Below are 18,336 nucleotides of genomic sequence, written 5' to 3'. Positions count from 1 at the left end.
AGCAATAGAGTATTGTCAGCTTCCTTTCTCACTTATGTCATTATTTTCTCTCCTCTTACATAGAAAATCTATCTTTTCTGCAGTTCAAGTTGAAATACGGTTTATCGTTAGACTTCCAAATGCATTTAATGAAAAAGAATATCGTTTTCAACTAAATTGCTATCTGTCTAAGCCATGTTTTCCTCTTCAGTCTGTGTGTACACCTTCCGTTATCATTAACACCAGTGACATCAGAACCACGGGGTTAGCTGCTAGAGTCTTTGTCTTTACTTGAGGAGTGTTGATTAGGGAGAACCACACAGGCCTCTCTTTCCTCCTTTGTCTTTCTTCTGAGAATCATTTGCTCCTTCTTGTCTGCAGTGCTAGAGTTAGAAACAACCAGAGCCGAATCTCAAGGCCTCACCCGGTAGCAGGTTCATCTTGTTCCTTGGCAGGCACAGACAGTACTTTCTATGATGACTCTGTAATTACTCAGTTTTGGTAAACACACATTATTTAGCCAGTGCAGAAAAATGGCTCCTTCAGAGCCATTACATTGCAGTTCATCAAGTAAATAGTGATTTAGCCATTTTCATGAAAAATATGTGTTATTTTGTTGATAGCTTGTCAATCTCCGGCATTCAGCTAATTCCCTCTGATGTTTTATGAGTATTCCGAGCCTCTTCTGGAAAACCATTACTGTACTGTATGGAAACCGTTCAATGCTCTATTTCCATGTAAAACTCAGTTGGGGTGATTGTTTTTATGGATATTTCTATTATGGGCAGGCTCTCAGCATTGGAGATAACAGGAAACAGCACACAGGCTATTAAACTGAATAGCTTTGATGGAAACAAAAATGCTTGATTGTCTTTAAACAACAGAATGAAATGATTTTATGCTTGGGCTCTGGCAATATTTTTGTTTGATCATTTAAATGTGGAATAAATTAATGACAAAATTGTAAGATCCATTTAAAACAATACTCTTGGTCTGTCCTCACTGTCTATAAAAAGGTGTGTCCCAGGGAGACTGTCCTCAGAACCTGAGTTGTCTCACAAAGGTGCTTTTTATATTAAAGCTACAACGGTGTCTTTACTTACCATTTCAGAAGGATTCATTTCCTGCAGCATGGTATTACATTGGGGGTATGGGGAATATCTCCCCTAGAAGCAGACTCCCCAAAAGTTGACTTCCAACTCAAAGGTAGAATCCCATGGTGTCTACAGTGAGGAATGTGTGCTCATTTGTTTTCAGAGCAGTGGGTAATGCAAGGATGTCTAACAAAGGTGTGCATTAGGATGTAGATGGGGTCGCTGCCCTCTGCCACTCTGCGCTGCTGGGCCTTGATGGAAAATGTCATGTTCTTTCTTGTTTCTTACCCCGGTGAGATGGTATGTCTTGGGGATGGCTGTGATAATCTCAGTGGGACACAGCGAAGTGGGAAATTAGAGGGGAATCACACAGGGACTTCAAAATGAAATCCCACACACTATGTCTGATCCTGGATGCATTTAATAACACTCTGACGACTGGACAGAGAATAAAAGTCCTACTGCTTCTTATATACGAATTGGCAGTAACTCATAAATCTTTTTGGCCTTTAGTAAGAAAGTTTGTCTCTAGCCATTTAACTATCAAAAATACCTTTTGCATCCTGTCTTGCTAATTTGCATGTAATTTACTCAGGGCAGAAACCTGAGCTCCAGAACAACTCCCTGGGGATTTCCCATCATCCTTTGGGGGGGATGATGCTTGATCTAAACTCTACTTCCTTTCCTCAGTGTTTTTTGCTATCTCCCTAAAAGTGTTCAAATTGTAAGGGAAATTTCCATCTCATGAAATTTCCACTTGCTTGACTATCAGAGACATTAGGCTAAATTCTCTTGTTTGGTGACACAGGAGCAGGCTGATTGCCTATAGCATTTCAGCTGAGTTGTTCAGTTCAGACAACCTTCTGGTTTTATATTCACAGTTGTCTTTCACCATTTGAATTGAAATAAAAGAAGGAGAAAATCCTGTCATTATGGATACTACAAGGCAACTCATTTCTATCTATCTATCTATCTATCTATCTATCTATCTATCTATCTATCTATCTATCTATCTGTATGTGTGTGTGTGTCAGAAACTTCTGTGGTCTTGTGGGTTTTCCTGAGGACACACTCTCAGGATGTGTCAGAAAGGTAGAGAAGGGGCAAAGCCACTTTGCTTGTGGAGCTCAACATTTAAAACAAACAAACAAACAAACAAAAAACATTATTTTTAGAATTAAAAGAGCCTGCCTAAGGGCTGGAGAGTTGGTTCAGGGTTCAGTGTGCTTGCTGTTCTGGCCAAGGTCCTGAGCTTAACTTCCAGGAACTATGTTGGGAAGCTCATAAATATCTGAAACCCTAGCTCCAGCGGGTCCGGTGCCTTCTTCTGGCCTTCACAGGCACCTGCACACACGTGGCATATACACTCAGAGACATGTGTGCATACAAATACATAAAAATAAAAATAACTCTTAAAATAAACTGATCCTTCTTAACCTCTGCATCATGATGCCCTTCAAATGATGACTGCTTCTCTTCAGAAGGCTTCACAAACAAGACCCAAGCAATGACAGTATCAACAGACATGCTAACTGCAACGGAGGAAAATATAAGGATTCCCACCTCTAAACAAGAACTACAGGCAACTAACAGCTGTTGAGAGAAGGAGAATTACCCTCTTCCAGGGATGTGTTCTTTGATTAGTTTCACCCAATAAAAATGGTCGGCAAGCATATACACACAAAATGTACTCAGTAGGCGATCTCTCTCTCCCTCTCTCCATCCTCCTACTCTTTCCTATTTTTAAAGGTATTTGTTGAGGGGCATTTAAATTGCTTTTCAAGTTTGATGGTGTTAGGGTGAAAGCTCTTGTACCTAAAACTTTGGCTCACTTCTTCAATTTATTTCCTGAGACTGCTTTCTACACATGAAGTTTCTGTGTCAAGAGGTATGCCCTTTTAAAAGATGCTTTATATAAGCGGCTGCTTATTGCTTCACTTTTCTTTTTTGCTGTTGGTTATCAGACTTTCTTTATATATCAACCATTTATTTGTATCTATGCTCTTTATTAATATTTTGAGGTTTACTTTATCTTTTTATTTTTATTTTTGTGAATTTTCCCATTTATACTTTTTCTCCTGTACAGTATATTTTGGTCCTGTATCTATTATACATATATATATGTGTATGTATGTGTATATATATATATATATATATTTCATATGTGTTTAATGTTTTAAAACTTCCAATAGCTGTTGGATTCTTGATTTGAGACTTACGTGTTACATAAAATAAAATTTCTACTGGGCCAGTTGAACAGCAAGGAAAATTTTACTGAGACGTACTCTACCGAAACAGAGATTTGACTCAACTTTGAAAAATATTTTTAAAAGTAGAGAAGGGGGAGGGGAAGGAGGGTGGGACCTGGAGGAGAGAAGGAAGGGGGCTATGTCGAGCTGTAAAGTGAATAAATGAATAAATTTATTAAAAAAAATAAATAAATAAATAAGCAAGCAGAGGGTGTTAAGGAGCTGGGGGCTGGGAAAGACTGGAAAGGTACTGCAGAGGAGAGTTAAGTCCAAGAGTGAAGTGTGAAGAGTGTAGACCATCAGTCTTCGTTACCTGGTGGTTAGTAAAGAAGTTTCCACCCTTACACTGCGTCCTGAGGCCACCATGGCACATTACATTTCAAAGGAATGCCTTTCAAGCCTTTCAGAAAGCTTTTCCTAGCCATAGAACATTTTCATCCCAGAAGAGAAAAAGAAATTAGAGTTGCTAGTTTTCTCAAGTGCTAATAAAGGGACATTTAGAGGACCTAGAGGGATGGCTCAGCAGTTAGGAGAATCAGATCTCAATTCCCAGCACCCACAGAGCATTTCACAACTCCAAAGTCCTCTTCTTGTCTCTGAGGGCGCCAGACACATTCTTGGTGCGCAGATACATAGACAGGCAGAACACTCATGCACATAAAATAGAATAAAACAAAACCAGAAAAAACTAACAGGGAGGTTTAGCGATCTACACCCAGGAAGTTCAGTTGGACGGAAAGGAATGCTAAGCTGCTCCAGCATTTAGGGAAGTCATTCTCAGGACTACGGAAGCTAATCAAAGAGAAGACAGAGGGAGAGATGAGACGCGGACCTACGCAGAGCCTCGAGGCTGGGGTTGATATTGCGCAGTAGCCGAGCTGCTGAAGGGAAGGGAAGATGAAAAGGATGGGGCATATCTCACAGCATAAATGAAGCGTCCTTCTGTCTCCCTAAACCTGCCACCCGGTTAAGTTGTGGTAAGTAAGCAGACAGGCAATATGTACACCGTCTTGGTGTGTGTTGGACCTTACTTATAAGATATGAGGATTAACAGAGCACTGGTTGCTCAGAATTAGGAACTGCTAGACCCTGTGTGAGTTTACATCCCCACTTGTCAAATGGCAGTGTAAGGGAGAGCCACGTCTGAGCTCTGATTCCAATTTTGTGGTTTATTGGTCTACTGTAGAGAACCTTAACTTCGGTTAAGGATCGGTGTCCTCGCCTGTTTTACTGGGACGCCTTAGTGAGGTGGTGCGCGCAAGGCATCCGGCTCGAATCTTTCATGCAGAGCAAGCCCCTTCCACACTTCTCTCTCTTCCCATCCTGCATAAAGGCAGCTGCCCGGCTTTGACTGAAAGACATGTGGGGCAGAATCTCACACGTCTCTGATTATTTAATTCCTATATTGCAAACTTATAACGTCCTTGGGAATCCCGTTCTTTGCTCTCATGGGCATCTTGTCTGTGATCAGTGAGTTAGCCTCCTAATTTTGCCTCTGTCCTTTGCCTCAGCCCCTCCTGGTCGCTTTTCCGTTTAATCTTCAGATGCAAGCAGGGTGTGGCCTGCAGCATTTTCCTTCATCACCAGCACGAGCATCGGTTTACACACAGTCCTGTTCGCCAGATGTAGACCTTATGATTTAAAAATGTGTATTGATTTAATATTTTGTTTTAATGAATTATTGGCAATAATATGAACTAATTGAGTCATGAAATGATTGTCTTGGGTCTATAATGTTCAGATTAGTTGTTACATAACCAATTGAAACCTTCTAGGTCTAAAATTTAGAGAACTTACATAGAGCATGTGTCTCACAACATTTGGAATCTAAAACAGAGCTCAGGGAAAATCTCCACTTTCAGTTCTCTCTCTCTCTCTATATATATATATATGTGTGTGTGTGTGTGTGTGTGTGTGTGTGTATTTTTATTATTTTAAATAACAATTTTTTACCTTTTATTTATTATGTATACAGCATTCTGTCTGCATGTATGTCTGCACACCAGAAGAGGGCACTAGATATTATTATAGATGGTTATGAGCTACCATGTGGGTGCTGGGAATTGAACTCAGGACCTCTCTAGAAGAGCAATGCTCTTACCTCTGAGCCATCTCTCGAGCCCCAAAACAAATTTTTAATTTAAATACATTTTGATCATATTCTTTCCCTCCCCCAAGAACATCCAGATCCTCTCAATTATATATCTTTAACAAACAACCTCTGAAGTTACTGAGAATTGGCAGCTCAAGACACCAAGGTACATTCCCTGTATAATTGTAAAAAATGCTAAGATTATCTGTAAGAAAAATATTCAAAACATCAGAGTAAGCTCTACTTTCATAAATCGTGGCAGGCATTTATTCAATAGTAATAGTTTCATATTTTAAGTGTTAGTATGTTAATCTGCTTAACTGATGGTGTGGCTTGCCCTATCTTCTCCTCTTTCTTTCTTCCTCCTTCCCTCCCTCTCCCCGCTGCTTCCTTTCACTGTCCCGCACAGCAGGAGTGTGGAGTATGAACACTGCTTTTGTTTTCTGTGCTTGTCTGTCTAAGCGAGGTCTGTTTTCTTTGGTTTGACTAGGAAAGCCTTGCATGGATAAATGAAATGTACCTTTTGCAACTTAAACTCCACACCGATGACAAAAGAATAATGTAAATATGCAAAACACTTACCTTTGAAGTTGTTTTTACACAATGTGAAGCTTCATGATTGTGAAAGCTCAAAAGTTATGAAGAGGTAGGGCTTGTAACAGAACCAAAGGCTCATTACCTTCTGTTTTCTGGGGAAATGGAAATACCCAACCCCTGCACCCTCACCCTAGCATGGAATGTCTTGGGAGTAATGCTGACCCATAGGGCCTCTGTTACTGCTCAGGACAGAGCTATTTGATCCCATCCTTCAGCAGAACTTGGGAGTTTTTCTCAAGACAATCACGTGACTGCTAAGGCGGGAATTCCAGGTTCTTGCTCAAGCCCCAAATAAAAACCCCACCACGGAGCTGCTTGAGGCTCTCCTTTCTAATCCCTATGAGAAGATTAAAAAAAAAAAATGGGGCATCAGGTGTTGAAAAGTAGCACCAGGTTATAGCAAAGAGTAGGAAAGTTTAGTTTCACCATACAGCCTGAGCTCTCCAGCTGTGTCAGCTCCTCCAGCTGGGCGGCAGCAGAGGCAATAACACTCACCATCTCTCCAGGGTACCGAAGAGGAAGTTAAATGCAGTAGTGACTGCAGCTTGTATACTGTAGACTTCTGTGGAATCTGAGCTATAGGAGCTTATTTCTGCTGGGGAAAACAATCGGAAGTTGATTCTAGGGGCTTATTCATTTAGTCATCCGTGTGCTTGACTGTGTTGCATGACAAATAGACCATGTTCTGCTATTTGGCAGACGGGGTATCGCTGCATATCCAATTTAATAATCATGCTTGGGTTGATTCTTCCATACCCAACCCAGAAATTAGATCCATGCGGACGAAATTATGTTTTGGAATAGACTGAGGATATAGACTGGCAGTGTTTGAGGATTTGCATCAAAATATTAATTTAAGCCTCACGTCATTCAGTTCCTTTCTTCCCTCCTCCTCTCCGTACTTCTTCCTTCCCCTTTCTCTTTCCAAGATATTCCCCATCTTGTTCACTGCTTGACCCTGGGTTAGCCTCTGTGTGTGTGTGTCTCCCTATCTCCCTCTGTCTCTGTCTCTCTCTCGTATGTGCACAGGCGTATGTGTGGCGCTGTGCACAAACCTGCATAGGCGCGCCTGTAGAGGCCAGTAGTAGGCATCAGGCGTCATCCGCCATCACTTTTCATCTCACCCATGGAGGCAGGGGCTGTCGTTTAAGTCTAGAGTTCACCCGCGTGGTTAGTCTCACTAGCTAGCTTACTCTAGGAATCTCCTGTCCCTTCCATGGCTGAAATTACAGATGACCTGCCACACCCACTCAGCATTTACGTAGACCCTGGGGATCTAAACTCTAGTCCTCGCATTTGCATGGCAAACGCCTTATCCAGGAACCTTCCTTCCAGGCCCTGGGTTAGGTGCTGACCCACTCTCATCCAGAAAAAGATGTGATTGTCGGTCTTCAATGTATACTATGCATTTTAAACAGAAATTTTCTCTCCAGTATTAGATGCTCACCATGGCTTGTCTCCGTTCTCCCTGCCTCGGCTAGCCATTGGCCTTTGAAACCAGGGAACGGACACAAAACTATGGAATCCAGTCTCTGAGATCATAGCTACTTATCTTCCTAGCCAATTAGGCATGTGTATTTCACTGGCAACCAGAATGCCAGCTGCTAGGAAACCTAGGAACACCGCCCTTGATTTCCCAGCCTTACACCCATGGAGTAAGAATGCAAGCCAGTGCCAGTAGCTTCAGCTGTGAATGCTGGCTGACTTGTGCTGTCAGGTCGTCCAGCAGTTCTCAGAAACAGAGGTAGAGAAAGAATAACCAGATGTATCATTTTCACCCTCGTGAGGTGTGGCAAGGATGTGAAGATCTGTTCTTGGGCTGAGAGTTGCACAGGCATGTTTCAGCATGAAGCAGTTTCCATGGAGAATGACAAATTTTCCAAGTACTGAGGCCTTGTGAAAATACTTCCTATCTTTAACCATTGAGGTGCTTCCTGGGGAACAGAGCTTTGATTTTCTCGGCTCGAGTGTCATCCATTCCACAGGAGTCTCCATCATGAGAGGTTCACATCAAACCTTGGCCCCGTGGACATGCGGATTGTTTGATCTAACCCGTCAGGGAAGTAAATAATGGCAGCTTCGAGCCCACTGATCTTGTTTTGAAATGACGGCTGCAGATTATTGCAAAGGCTATCTAGAGTCAGCACAGATTTTCATGAATGAGCATAAACACACCAACTACTGTTTTCCTCCAAGCTCACTGGAAGTCCTTTTATGTATATAGGAAGAGGATTGAACTATTTCAGTTCTCTGCCATGGTTTGTGTGAAAGATCAACAAAAATCAACACCTTTTAGGATGTGACTTTGAAGTTCTGGCCAGGGTCTCATTTCAGGACTGCTTTTCCTGGTGGATATTGAGAGCTGTGTCAAACTGGACTTTATTTATGATTTTTTCCCCTTATAAAAGCTTCCTTCTAAAACAAAAGCCTATTACACCATTCCTAATCTTATCTAGCAGGTTTAGCTAACATGCTGTAAAACTAATCCCAGGACAAAAGTAGCTAGCTAAAATTTGCACTTAAAAAAAAAAAAAGCATTTTTTTCCTGCTTACCCCACTGAAAGTTAGCTCCTGGGGATAATCAGGACTAGTGAAAACTTCCCTTTACAAGTTACATTCAGCAATGGTCAAGTTCAGTTCTCCCAAACAAGAAAGTTTGTTGCAGCCGTGTGCAGTGGCGCACGCCTGTTAATCCCAAAACTCAGGGAGGCAGAGACAGGTGGATCTCTGTGTGTTCTAGGCCAGCCTGGTCTATAGAGCAAATCTAGGATGGTCAAGGCTACACCATGGAGAAAACCTGTCTCAGAAAACAAAAACAAAACAAAAAAATTGATGCTGATTTCCAGAAAGCCACGAAAAAGAAAAAAAAATTATATCAAAGGCACTTGAATTAAAGTAGCATTTTGTGTTCTCTGCATAAAGGCTATATGTCTTAACTTCCCGAGCCCAAGTGAAAGAAAATTACCGTCTAATTGTGAGATGAATTATGTATTACCATCCAGACCTAATCTGGCATTCCTTCCGAGCACAATTAAAGCACAGTTTCAGAAACACGAGAGGAAGTAGGCGGTGGCATTTGAAGTGCCACAGTCTGAGAAGGCCAGATGCCAGGCCGGGTGCTTCATGAAGCTGGGCTGTGCGCTTAGAACATACACTGCCTGGTACTTCAGTCTGGAGGAAAGAGCAGTGGGCGATATGGAATTGCAGAATGAATCAATTGGGATGTAGGAGAAAATATGGGTGCGTGCATTAGCAACTGACCCCTTATTTTCAGAAGCGAGAAGGAAAAAAGAATCAGCTCAATAGCCTTACCCAAAATTGGCCTTTCTTGATAATTCCATTCCTCTTTCTCATGAGATAATTCTGAATTTGAGGAAATGAGCTATTTCACAAGAAGAGGTTAGGCGCCACTCACCCTCTTATTTTCAAGGACTACATTCTCCATGAGCACAGAGCCCGTGTGGTCCTCATCACATAGGATTTTAAGCTATTTCAAACACACCAAACCAAAACAAAGTTTGTTGCTGCCTTTCCAGGTTCCACGGTTCAGGAGAGCCGGGCAGAAACCTGAAAGCAGACACGCCGGCCCCCAGTCTGTGTTCCCAAACGTCGCCGAGCTTCCGCCAGCTGGGCTTGTCCTTTTCTTCTCTGACAGTTTGTCTTCATAGCGTGTCTTGCTTTGGTTTCTCTATCTCTCCTCTCTTAGTCCAGCTCTGACTTTCTATAACCCAAATGAGACTTTTTCTGTGCGACCTACGTGTCACAGTGAGGACACTGGCTTCCAGGAGCGCCGACCGGGCGGTTGCTTCGTTCACTTTCTGACAGAATTTACCACAGTTCATCACGAGTCTCGCTTTCCATACTGCTAATACGTGACCAAGGCAGGAAGTTCTTTACAGAAGACGTGCCATTTGGCTATGATGTGTTTCCCGTGTGGTTCCACTGATGGCTGGGCAAGCTTCAGGGGTCGGGAGCCACATTTGCAACTCAGCCCAAAGCAGCCCTCCGGCAATCATAATAGCTGTTGAGGATGACAATACCAAGTTATGAGCAGGGAATGTGAAGATATACTGTTGTCCCTGTTGAAAAAAAAAAAGCGCAAAATGGCTTCCCTCCTGTTGCCCTCTCTGTGTCACTCCCTTGGCAGCTGCGATTGTGTATTAACAGTGAGCTGGCCACAGTCCTGATAAATCTCCCAGTTACGTCTCATCACCAGTGTAAGAACCTGTTACATGACTCATGAAGAAACATTTAGAGACATTGCCTTTGTAAGCCTTTGTATGCCAACCTCAGGATTCAAACAACTGGGCCAACAACTTCAAAGTCAGTGATATTGATGACTATGAAAATAGCTTATCGAAACCTTGGGGAACCTTGGGCAAAATGCTCTCGACCATGTAGTCTTGAGCCAATTATATAACCTGTCTGCGTCTCATCTTTCTTCCTGCATCTTATGTTAACTAATAAAATCAGAAAGAGGCAGAATGCACCTTCCTATTTAATAATTCCTATCTGAATTTTTACCTTGAAATTGAATTCCGTTAATACCTATGTATAAATGCCGCGGTTGAGAAGTTGGATCATGAAGACTTTGATCAAATATTTCAAGTTAATGTAAATTTTTCATTACCCAAAGTTAGTAAAAAAATTCTAGTAACTATGATACACTAGGTATATGTTTATATTACACACATGTCTCAAACTCCTTCCACCACTATGAATTTTAAATACTTTTAATAAATAAAGGTGAGATATGGAGAAAAGCTGCATTTTAAAGAATTTTTTTCTCCTTTTCCATCAAATGGATATTATGAAATATTATCCTCAGGCTACTTTATTCTATTTTTAAAGTAATCTTTAACCATAGTGTCTTATGAAATATTAAAAACCTAGGTGGTAGAGAAAAGAGGGCAATGGGAGGTGACTATAACCAAAGCATTGCACACAAACATGAAAATGTCACAATGAACCCTATAATTTTGAGCAATTAGTATGTGCTAATATCTATGCAAACAAAAGAAGATGAAATCAAAACATCACCTTTCTGTTACCCAGAGATCATAATTTGTTGCATTTCTTCCTGCGCTGTATCTCTATTCTTTATACACTACATATGTGTAAATATTTATAAATATTCATATTTAATTAATCCACGTGTTAACCTTTTGCATTCAGCAAAGCATGTAGCCTATTATTTCAACTCATAATTTTTTATTTGGATAAAATTTTATCTCCCCTAAAACCAGGTCCATATTCTCATTTCTCCAATTAACTGGTATTTTTCTGTACATTAGCATATTGAAATTGTTATCATTACGTATTCTTATCACTCCATAAATTCCTTTTGCCTTGGCACAATCATTTTTTTTTAAAAAATCAATTTCTTGGGCCTGGAGTGATGGCTCAGCACTTAAAAATAATTGCCGTTCTTGCAGAGGGCTTGGTTCTGAGTAATTATGAGGCGGTAGCTTGCAACTGACTGCAACTCTAGTCCCAGGAAACCCAGTATCTTCTTACCTATATGGGCACCAGGCATACAGCTGGTACACATGAGTACATACAAGCAAAATGCTCAGAAGATAATACTCAAAAGACACACAAGATAAAAAGAAATAAGATTTTTTAAATGCAATTTCAGATGAGGACACAGCTCTGTGGAAAGCGCTTTTGTAGCATAGTGTGAGGCCTTGATCAATCAGCATCACAGAAGAAGAAGGATAAATGAAAGCTATTTCATTGTAAAATTTACAGTCTAATCCATGACTGAGAAGTTCAACTTGAACAAATAATATCTGGTCTGAAAGTGCAGAAACCTCCTTCATTAGACCTTCTGGGAGACCAATACCAAACATTAATCGTAAGCACGTCAAATAGCCCTAAAGTGAGTGACACTAAGATCGTATTATTTGTGGAGCTAGAAGCAGTGAAATGGGGAACTATTTTCAAGCAAATAGTTTAGAGTCACCCAAACCCAGTCTCTGACTTAGAAATTCTCCTTATATACTGTCTCTGAGTACTGCTCCCTAAACGCAGCAGGGAAGAAATGCCTCTTTCAAATGCTTTTGAACTCATTGAAATGTTTTTCTACGCACTCCATGATCAGCCTTCCTTACATTTTCTCTCATGCAGATTCTTCCCAGTTAGACTTGAAAGTAGACCACCCAAGTACCCTACAATATCTTACTTGTTTTTACAGTGGGATGAGCCACAATTAGCAGGCACATTCATCCTGGTTATGCCTGGTTCTTGTCATCCCCTTTCCATCACATGATTGTTTTTCTATTGCTTGTCAAGAATATAGGTGTATATTCAAGAACGCTGCAAGCCTCTCTGTCCACAGCTGTGGGGAACGGAGGCTCAGCAGTCAGCAGAGAGGCTTAGCTCTCAGTCTTTCCTCTACTATGTGATCTCGGTCAAGTTCCACAGCCACCATATCTGATTTTTTTTTCCTGGCTGTAAAAATTAGAGTTAAATAGTTTCAAGCTCATGTTGTGAGAGGTAGATGTAATCTCATACAAAGTATTTATAATAATATCTGGCACACAGTAATCAGTAAGCTGATTTTAGAGTGAATTTGTTTTTTTAAAAAAATAGTTTGACAAATTGCATCTGAGAGAAACTGTCCTCCAGATGTTCCTTTTTACTTTCTTGCCATTATGAAATACAGTCCACGTAACAAGTAAAAACATCTGCTTGGGGGTGAGATTATGCAGCTGTAGGACACACACTCCCCTTGTAGATGTGTGTGTACTAAGTGTGTGTAGGTGCATGCACACCTGGGTTAGAAAGAAAGCATAGTCTCACATACTAAGTGTGTGCTTTTGACCCTCACATTCACCTCCTTGCCCTTGAAGCTGCCATTCCCATCATGTAGGAAACACCCCCAGCAAGGGCCAGGGCCACACATCTGTTCTGCAGAGACATTACAGCAAAATCCAAAATTTTCCTGCCTCTACAGTGTCATTATGCCTACGGACATCAACATGGCTTCAGGCGGTAGCACAGACCAGAGGCATCCATATGGACTTCGGTGGTAACACAGGCCACAGAAATCAACATGGCCCCCAGCTGTAGCATGACCACAGACCCAAGCATGGCTTTTGTTAGCAGCAGTAACCATCTGAATGGCTTTTGGTGGTGACAAGGGACACATGGGCCACAGACACTTCAGCAGGATCACTGACCCAGACATTGTCCCCAGGGGCAGCCTGGCTGCAGACATCAACATGCCTCAGGTTGGATATCGACAGGGTCTATTCAGACTTTCTCCACAGCTTAAGTATCACTTGTTCCTCCGTCTTTCCCACCCCATCATGCAAATTCATTTGTCACAGTGGCGTTGGAAACTGCAGTGCATCACTCAGTATACATACATACATACATACATACATAATGTATATATGTACTGCCCACACAGTTCTACATGTAAATACTCATTGCCATGAATCATTGGTCTTGCTCAAGGCCTCAGGTCTCTGAATCAGCATAAATACTGGACCAGCACTAAGACTTCTTTGATCACAGCTATGCTTCAAGTTTTCCTATTGAGTGATGATGATGAGCTCCAGGATCTGGTTTTGCAGCACCACCTCCTCCTTCTAGTTGGGCAGCTCATAAATGTTGGGGTTGACTGAATGGAAGCCCTGGATCTGGGCCCAGATGAGAGCCAAGGTGGTCCAGTTGCTCTTCTCCTGGCGGCAGGCTCAAGATCTTCAATCCCTTATGTAGCAAGTCATGGACTCTTTTGCAGGTTGTTGAGATGAGGAGAGGCAAAGAAGAACTCACCCACCACTAGTCTTCTCTGAGAATTCCCAAAAGAAAAACTATACATATATACCCTACTCTGTCAAACTCTATCAGACTCTAAGTCTTGTTATCTTTAAGTTCTTAACACACATGGCAAATTCGTTGTTTTCAATAACATTTAAACATTATTAACAATTTTTTATTCTCTAGTTAAAAATAGACACTCATGAGGGTAATGGTGTAGATAGAATTTATACTCATTAGCATCAAAGAAAAACATTAAGTATTTCTCATTAACCACCTCTTAAATATTGTCAAACTATTGCTAACTGACTCTGGCTCTTTGATATAATAATGTTTGTGTCTGAAAAGGTAGCAAGGTGATTGCAAAGGCTGGGAGTTGGGAGTAGAATGCCTGACTAGACAGTTGTCATTCAGGAAGCACAGAATTTCAGATTCACAAATTTTAAAATGTCTGTGTTTCTGTTGCACAAATGTGGATGTGCTTAACATCACTGACCTGTAATCTTAGAAATGGTTGAGATGCTAAGTTATCTATCTATCTATCTATCTATCTATCTATCTATCTATCTACCTATCCATCCATCCATCCATCCATCCATCCATCTATCCATCCATCCATCTATCTATCTATCCATCCATCTATCTATGTATCTATCTACCTATCATCTATCTTTCTGTCTGTCTGTCTGCCTGTCTATCTATCTGTCTGTCTAGCTAGGTAGCTTAACTCTTATTATAATTAGAAATATATTTGGGCTGGAGCGATGACTTGGAGGTTAAACGCATTGGCTGCTCTTCCAGAGGCCCCAGGTTCAGTTCCCAATAGTCACAACTATCTGTAACTGCAGTTCCATGAGATCCAATACCTTCTTCTGACATGCATGGGCAACAGGCACACACATGGTGCACAGACATATATGCAGAAAAAATAACACACACAAATACTAATAATATCACTACTACTACTACTATTAACAATAATTTAAAAATTGTAAACAGACACGTCTTATGGGAAAAAATTTTATGGTCAAGTATATCTGTGAAAAATTACTGCTGATAATTCCATTTGGGGATTACCCGTTTACAGAAGCTTTGAGAAGCCTTGCAATAAACAAAACCATTTAACTTTGCTCAGAGCTGAACTTCCCAAAGCAATAGTAACAGATCAAGACATCATCTTTTCTCCCGAAATCATCCCAAGAAATGCTCACCTAGATCATCTCTAGGGGATGTTGATGGTATGCCGTCTACTCTTTCTTGAACAGAACAATATGAAGTTCATCAGGCCATGCTTTTTGCTAGCATTACTTAGACTGCTAATCTTTAAACAGATTTTGATGCTGACATGGTCTATCTCAGAAGTAATATACTTTAGATCCACGCTCGCTCACTAGGCTTAGGAAAAGGTGTGACAGTGCTTGGTTCTTGTTGAAAACAGTTCTCAGTCACTGTCCCAAGCACTGTCATTGGCACATGTCTAGAAACCTCTATCTAAAATTGGCATAGTCAAAGAACATCCTTTATCAGATATAGAAAAGTGAAATAAGTACAAAATCTCATCACAGGTTTTTCTAATTTAGAGACACAGTTCAATAAATGCAAAAAAAGTAAAATAACATGACTGGTAAGACATCCTTGCTAAAAGGGGGGGGGGTGGTAATTATAAATGCCTCCTACTAAAATTACAGATTTCTAAAAACTCAATGTGCAGTCACCTTTTCTTATTACTAAATGAGGGGGGATGAAGAAATTTATAAATCAAATCTTTCATTAAATAAATTAGCATTTCTCTGATAGTATGCTTTACAGGTACACACTGGCTTGAGGTTTGTGGATGATGCGTCCAACTTTTTGACTTTTGTGACTTGATGCTAGCTACAAAGTGCATGTGCAAGAATCATGCCACCTGCTTGCCAAAATAGTCGCAAGATGTTCTCGTGGTTTAAATAAGTTTATGGTTTTGCATTACAGCTATCCTCAGCCTCATACAGGTAGCAAGCCTCAGAACAGACATGCCTCATGTGATTATTTGATAAGTTGCTGTTGAACCGTGTTGAATATTTTATTGTGATGCCTGCCATTGTCTGAAGAAAACAGTAGAGAGAAAGTTTCATTATTAATTCATTTCTTCAGTAACTATTTACCGAGGGTTTGGTACACCCCAGGCACTGTGCATAATGGCCATCAACTGTTAGTAAATCCAACACATTGCCTGCAATTATGCAGTCTATCATTATCTTTAGGGAAAGACAATCAAATCACAGGAATACACTGATGGTGACGGGCAGTGTCATGAGTTTGAAGGAAAAGAATATCATGCTGCAAGTGTAACATTGACCTGATGAATCAAAGAACCAAAGAGGTCTTCTCACAGGAAGCAGAACTCAACGGAAAGGAAAAAGGAGCAATAATGTGGGGGTCAGAAGAGCTCATGTAGAGCAGTAAAAGTTGATTCACATGGAATCCTGTCCTGGAAGAGCATGTACAGAAATCCCTGAAGTATTGTTTTACACTTCAGATGGAGGAAAGATCAGAAGAGAAGAATAAACCTAATGATATCAAATATGCCTTGTATTTTTTTTAGTCTTTCTGTTCCTATCTTTGGATTTTTTTTTATAGTGAAGATGTAATAATTCACCACTTAACAACCTTATCAAAATCTCCATAAATCAAAAGAACTTCTGTTAGCTTATCTTATGAGAATCTCTTTGTGAGTCTCCAAATGTCTTCAGTGTCTAATTTCTAATATAACTCCTGATTGGATAAGAGATCTTTCCCACTTCTATAGAATCATTTGGGCAAGGACAGAGGTGGTCAGAGACTTATGGAGCTTCAGACTTCCACAATTCCCATAATGCCACAGCTCCTGAATGGTGGCACTGGTCCTTGCTCCTCAACTCTCCATTTTGTCACTCACTTAAATATATAAAATATTAATTAGGCAGAGTACAGCCCTCCAAAGACAAAAAGGCAATAAGTGGGGATGAGAGAACAGCCAAGGCATTCCAGCACATCTGGACACATCTGTGTTCAGTGGTTCAGCCTTTCACTTGTTTTATTTTACCCTATCCCAAAGCTGAGGATCCCAGGGAGTAGGGATTCAGCATTTCCTATGTGGTAATTTACAGGAATACTTTCTGTATTATGGTGTTGCATCTTAAGTCAGATACGTACTTAGAGGCTACTAACTGGACACATTACCAAGTTTTAGACATGCACCAGCATATAGGTGCACATCTGGTCTTAACTCCAATGGACGCATGAAGCATCCTGAGGTATACAAGAAAGTCCTGTGAAGTCAGAGAGTCCAATCTGGAGGAGGGATAGCAGCAGGGTGATGCTGCCTCAGGACACAAGGTGGAGGGCACACATGTGTGCTGTGAAAAGAGAGTTGCTTCCGAGCTTGAGTGGAACCTGTCCCACGAAAACACAACTTTGGCTGGTCTGCCGGCTGTTGTCTCTGGCTCACATGGTAGAAACTGACATCATGCCCAAAGAACCCCCCTAGTCTGGTCTCTTATCTGAGGGGATGTGTGTAATTCAATATTCTTAAATGTAGTCCCTGAACCCCTCACAGAAGAGTAGCATATAATACTAACAATATTCTTTAAAGAGTTGTTTCTTCCAACACTAACTCTGTGAAGGTCATATGAGGAACAAATGGAGGTTCTTAATCCTACGACTTCTACACTGTATGACTTCTACACTGCTCCATGGATTGTCATGAGGTGTTGAAAGGACATACATGGTATCTCTTCCTCCCCTGCTGACATTAAGCAGCCCCAAGGGTGTGTTCTCACAGTTTTATACTAGATCGGACACTTGGAAGCAGCTGGTGTGGATCTCATCACGCATCTCTGCAGGTATAGAGAGAAAAAGAGTTGTATAGTATCTCTGTTAGGGCATTGGGGGACTGCAGCGCCCACTGTGCCTCTTAGTGCTGTGGAAAGTGTGATCAATCGCTTAGCTGTTGTGTATTTGAACACTGGGTCCCCAGTGTACGTCACTGTCAAAATACTTCCTTAATTCACAGACCCGTCCTTCTTCTCTGAGTTTATTACCATATCCTGATTGAGTCCCAAGTCTTCCCCCTCACTCCCTCAGATCTGTTTAACATAGAGACTGCTCTAAGTGCCAAACTCGTCAAGTTGCTTTCTGATTTCAAGACTTTGTTGATCTCAGGATGAAGTGTTTAGCTGTTGCTTAAGGTCTTCATTCTCTTCCTTGCTTCAGCTCTCTTACCCCTACAGTTCTAATCACACAGAATTATTCACAGGTCTTCCGCACACCTGGATAATTCCTTCCTCCCTCTAAGGACCCTTTGCTTATGATTATCTCCCTGCCTAAGTATTCTTCTACTTGCGCGTGTTTCCTCAGTCCAAACCCCCAAATGACAGTAACACCACCTCATAATTAAGTCTGTCTTCAGTGGTAGGTGCTGTATCTCACATAACAATGTCCATTAGGTAGTGAAAAACAAATGAATGATTGTGGTTCCAGCTGCAGACTTGACCTTTATCAACAATCTTCACATCACAGCCATAGACTACCCCAT

The 18,336-nt window shown here is 41.1% G+C and overlaps 1 protein-coding gene across 3 annotated transcripts in view; it reads left to right on the top strand.

Moving 5' to 3' along the window:
• The window catches only part of Lhfpl3 (LHFPL tetraspan subfamily member 3), a 461,755-nt gene that overhangs the window by 110,763 nt on the left and 332,656 nt on the right, over nt 1-18,336 (top strand). The window lies entirely within an intron of this gene.

Source organism: Meriones unguiculatus, chromosome 21, assembly GCF_030254825.1.
Source record: "Meriones unguiculatus strain TT.TT164.6M chromosome 21, Bangor_MerUng_6.1, whole genome shotgun sequence".
NCBI classification, from domain to species: Eukaryota; Metazoa; Chordata; class Mammalia; order Rodentia; family Muridae; genus Meriones; species Meriones unguiculatus.
Note: the sequence above shows the minus strand (reverse complement) of the source record. Positions and strands in the feature narration are given on the sequence as shown.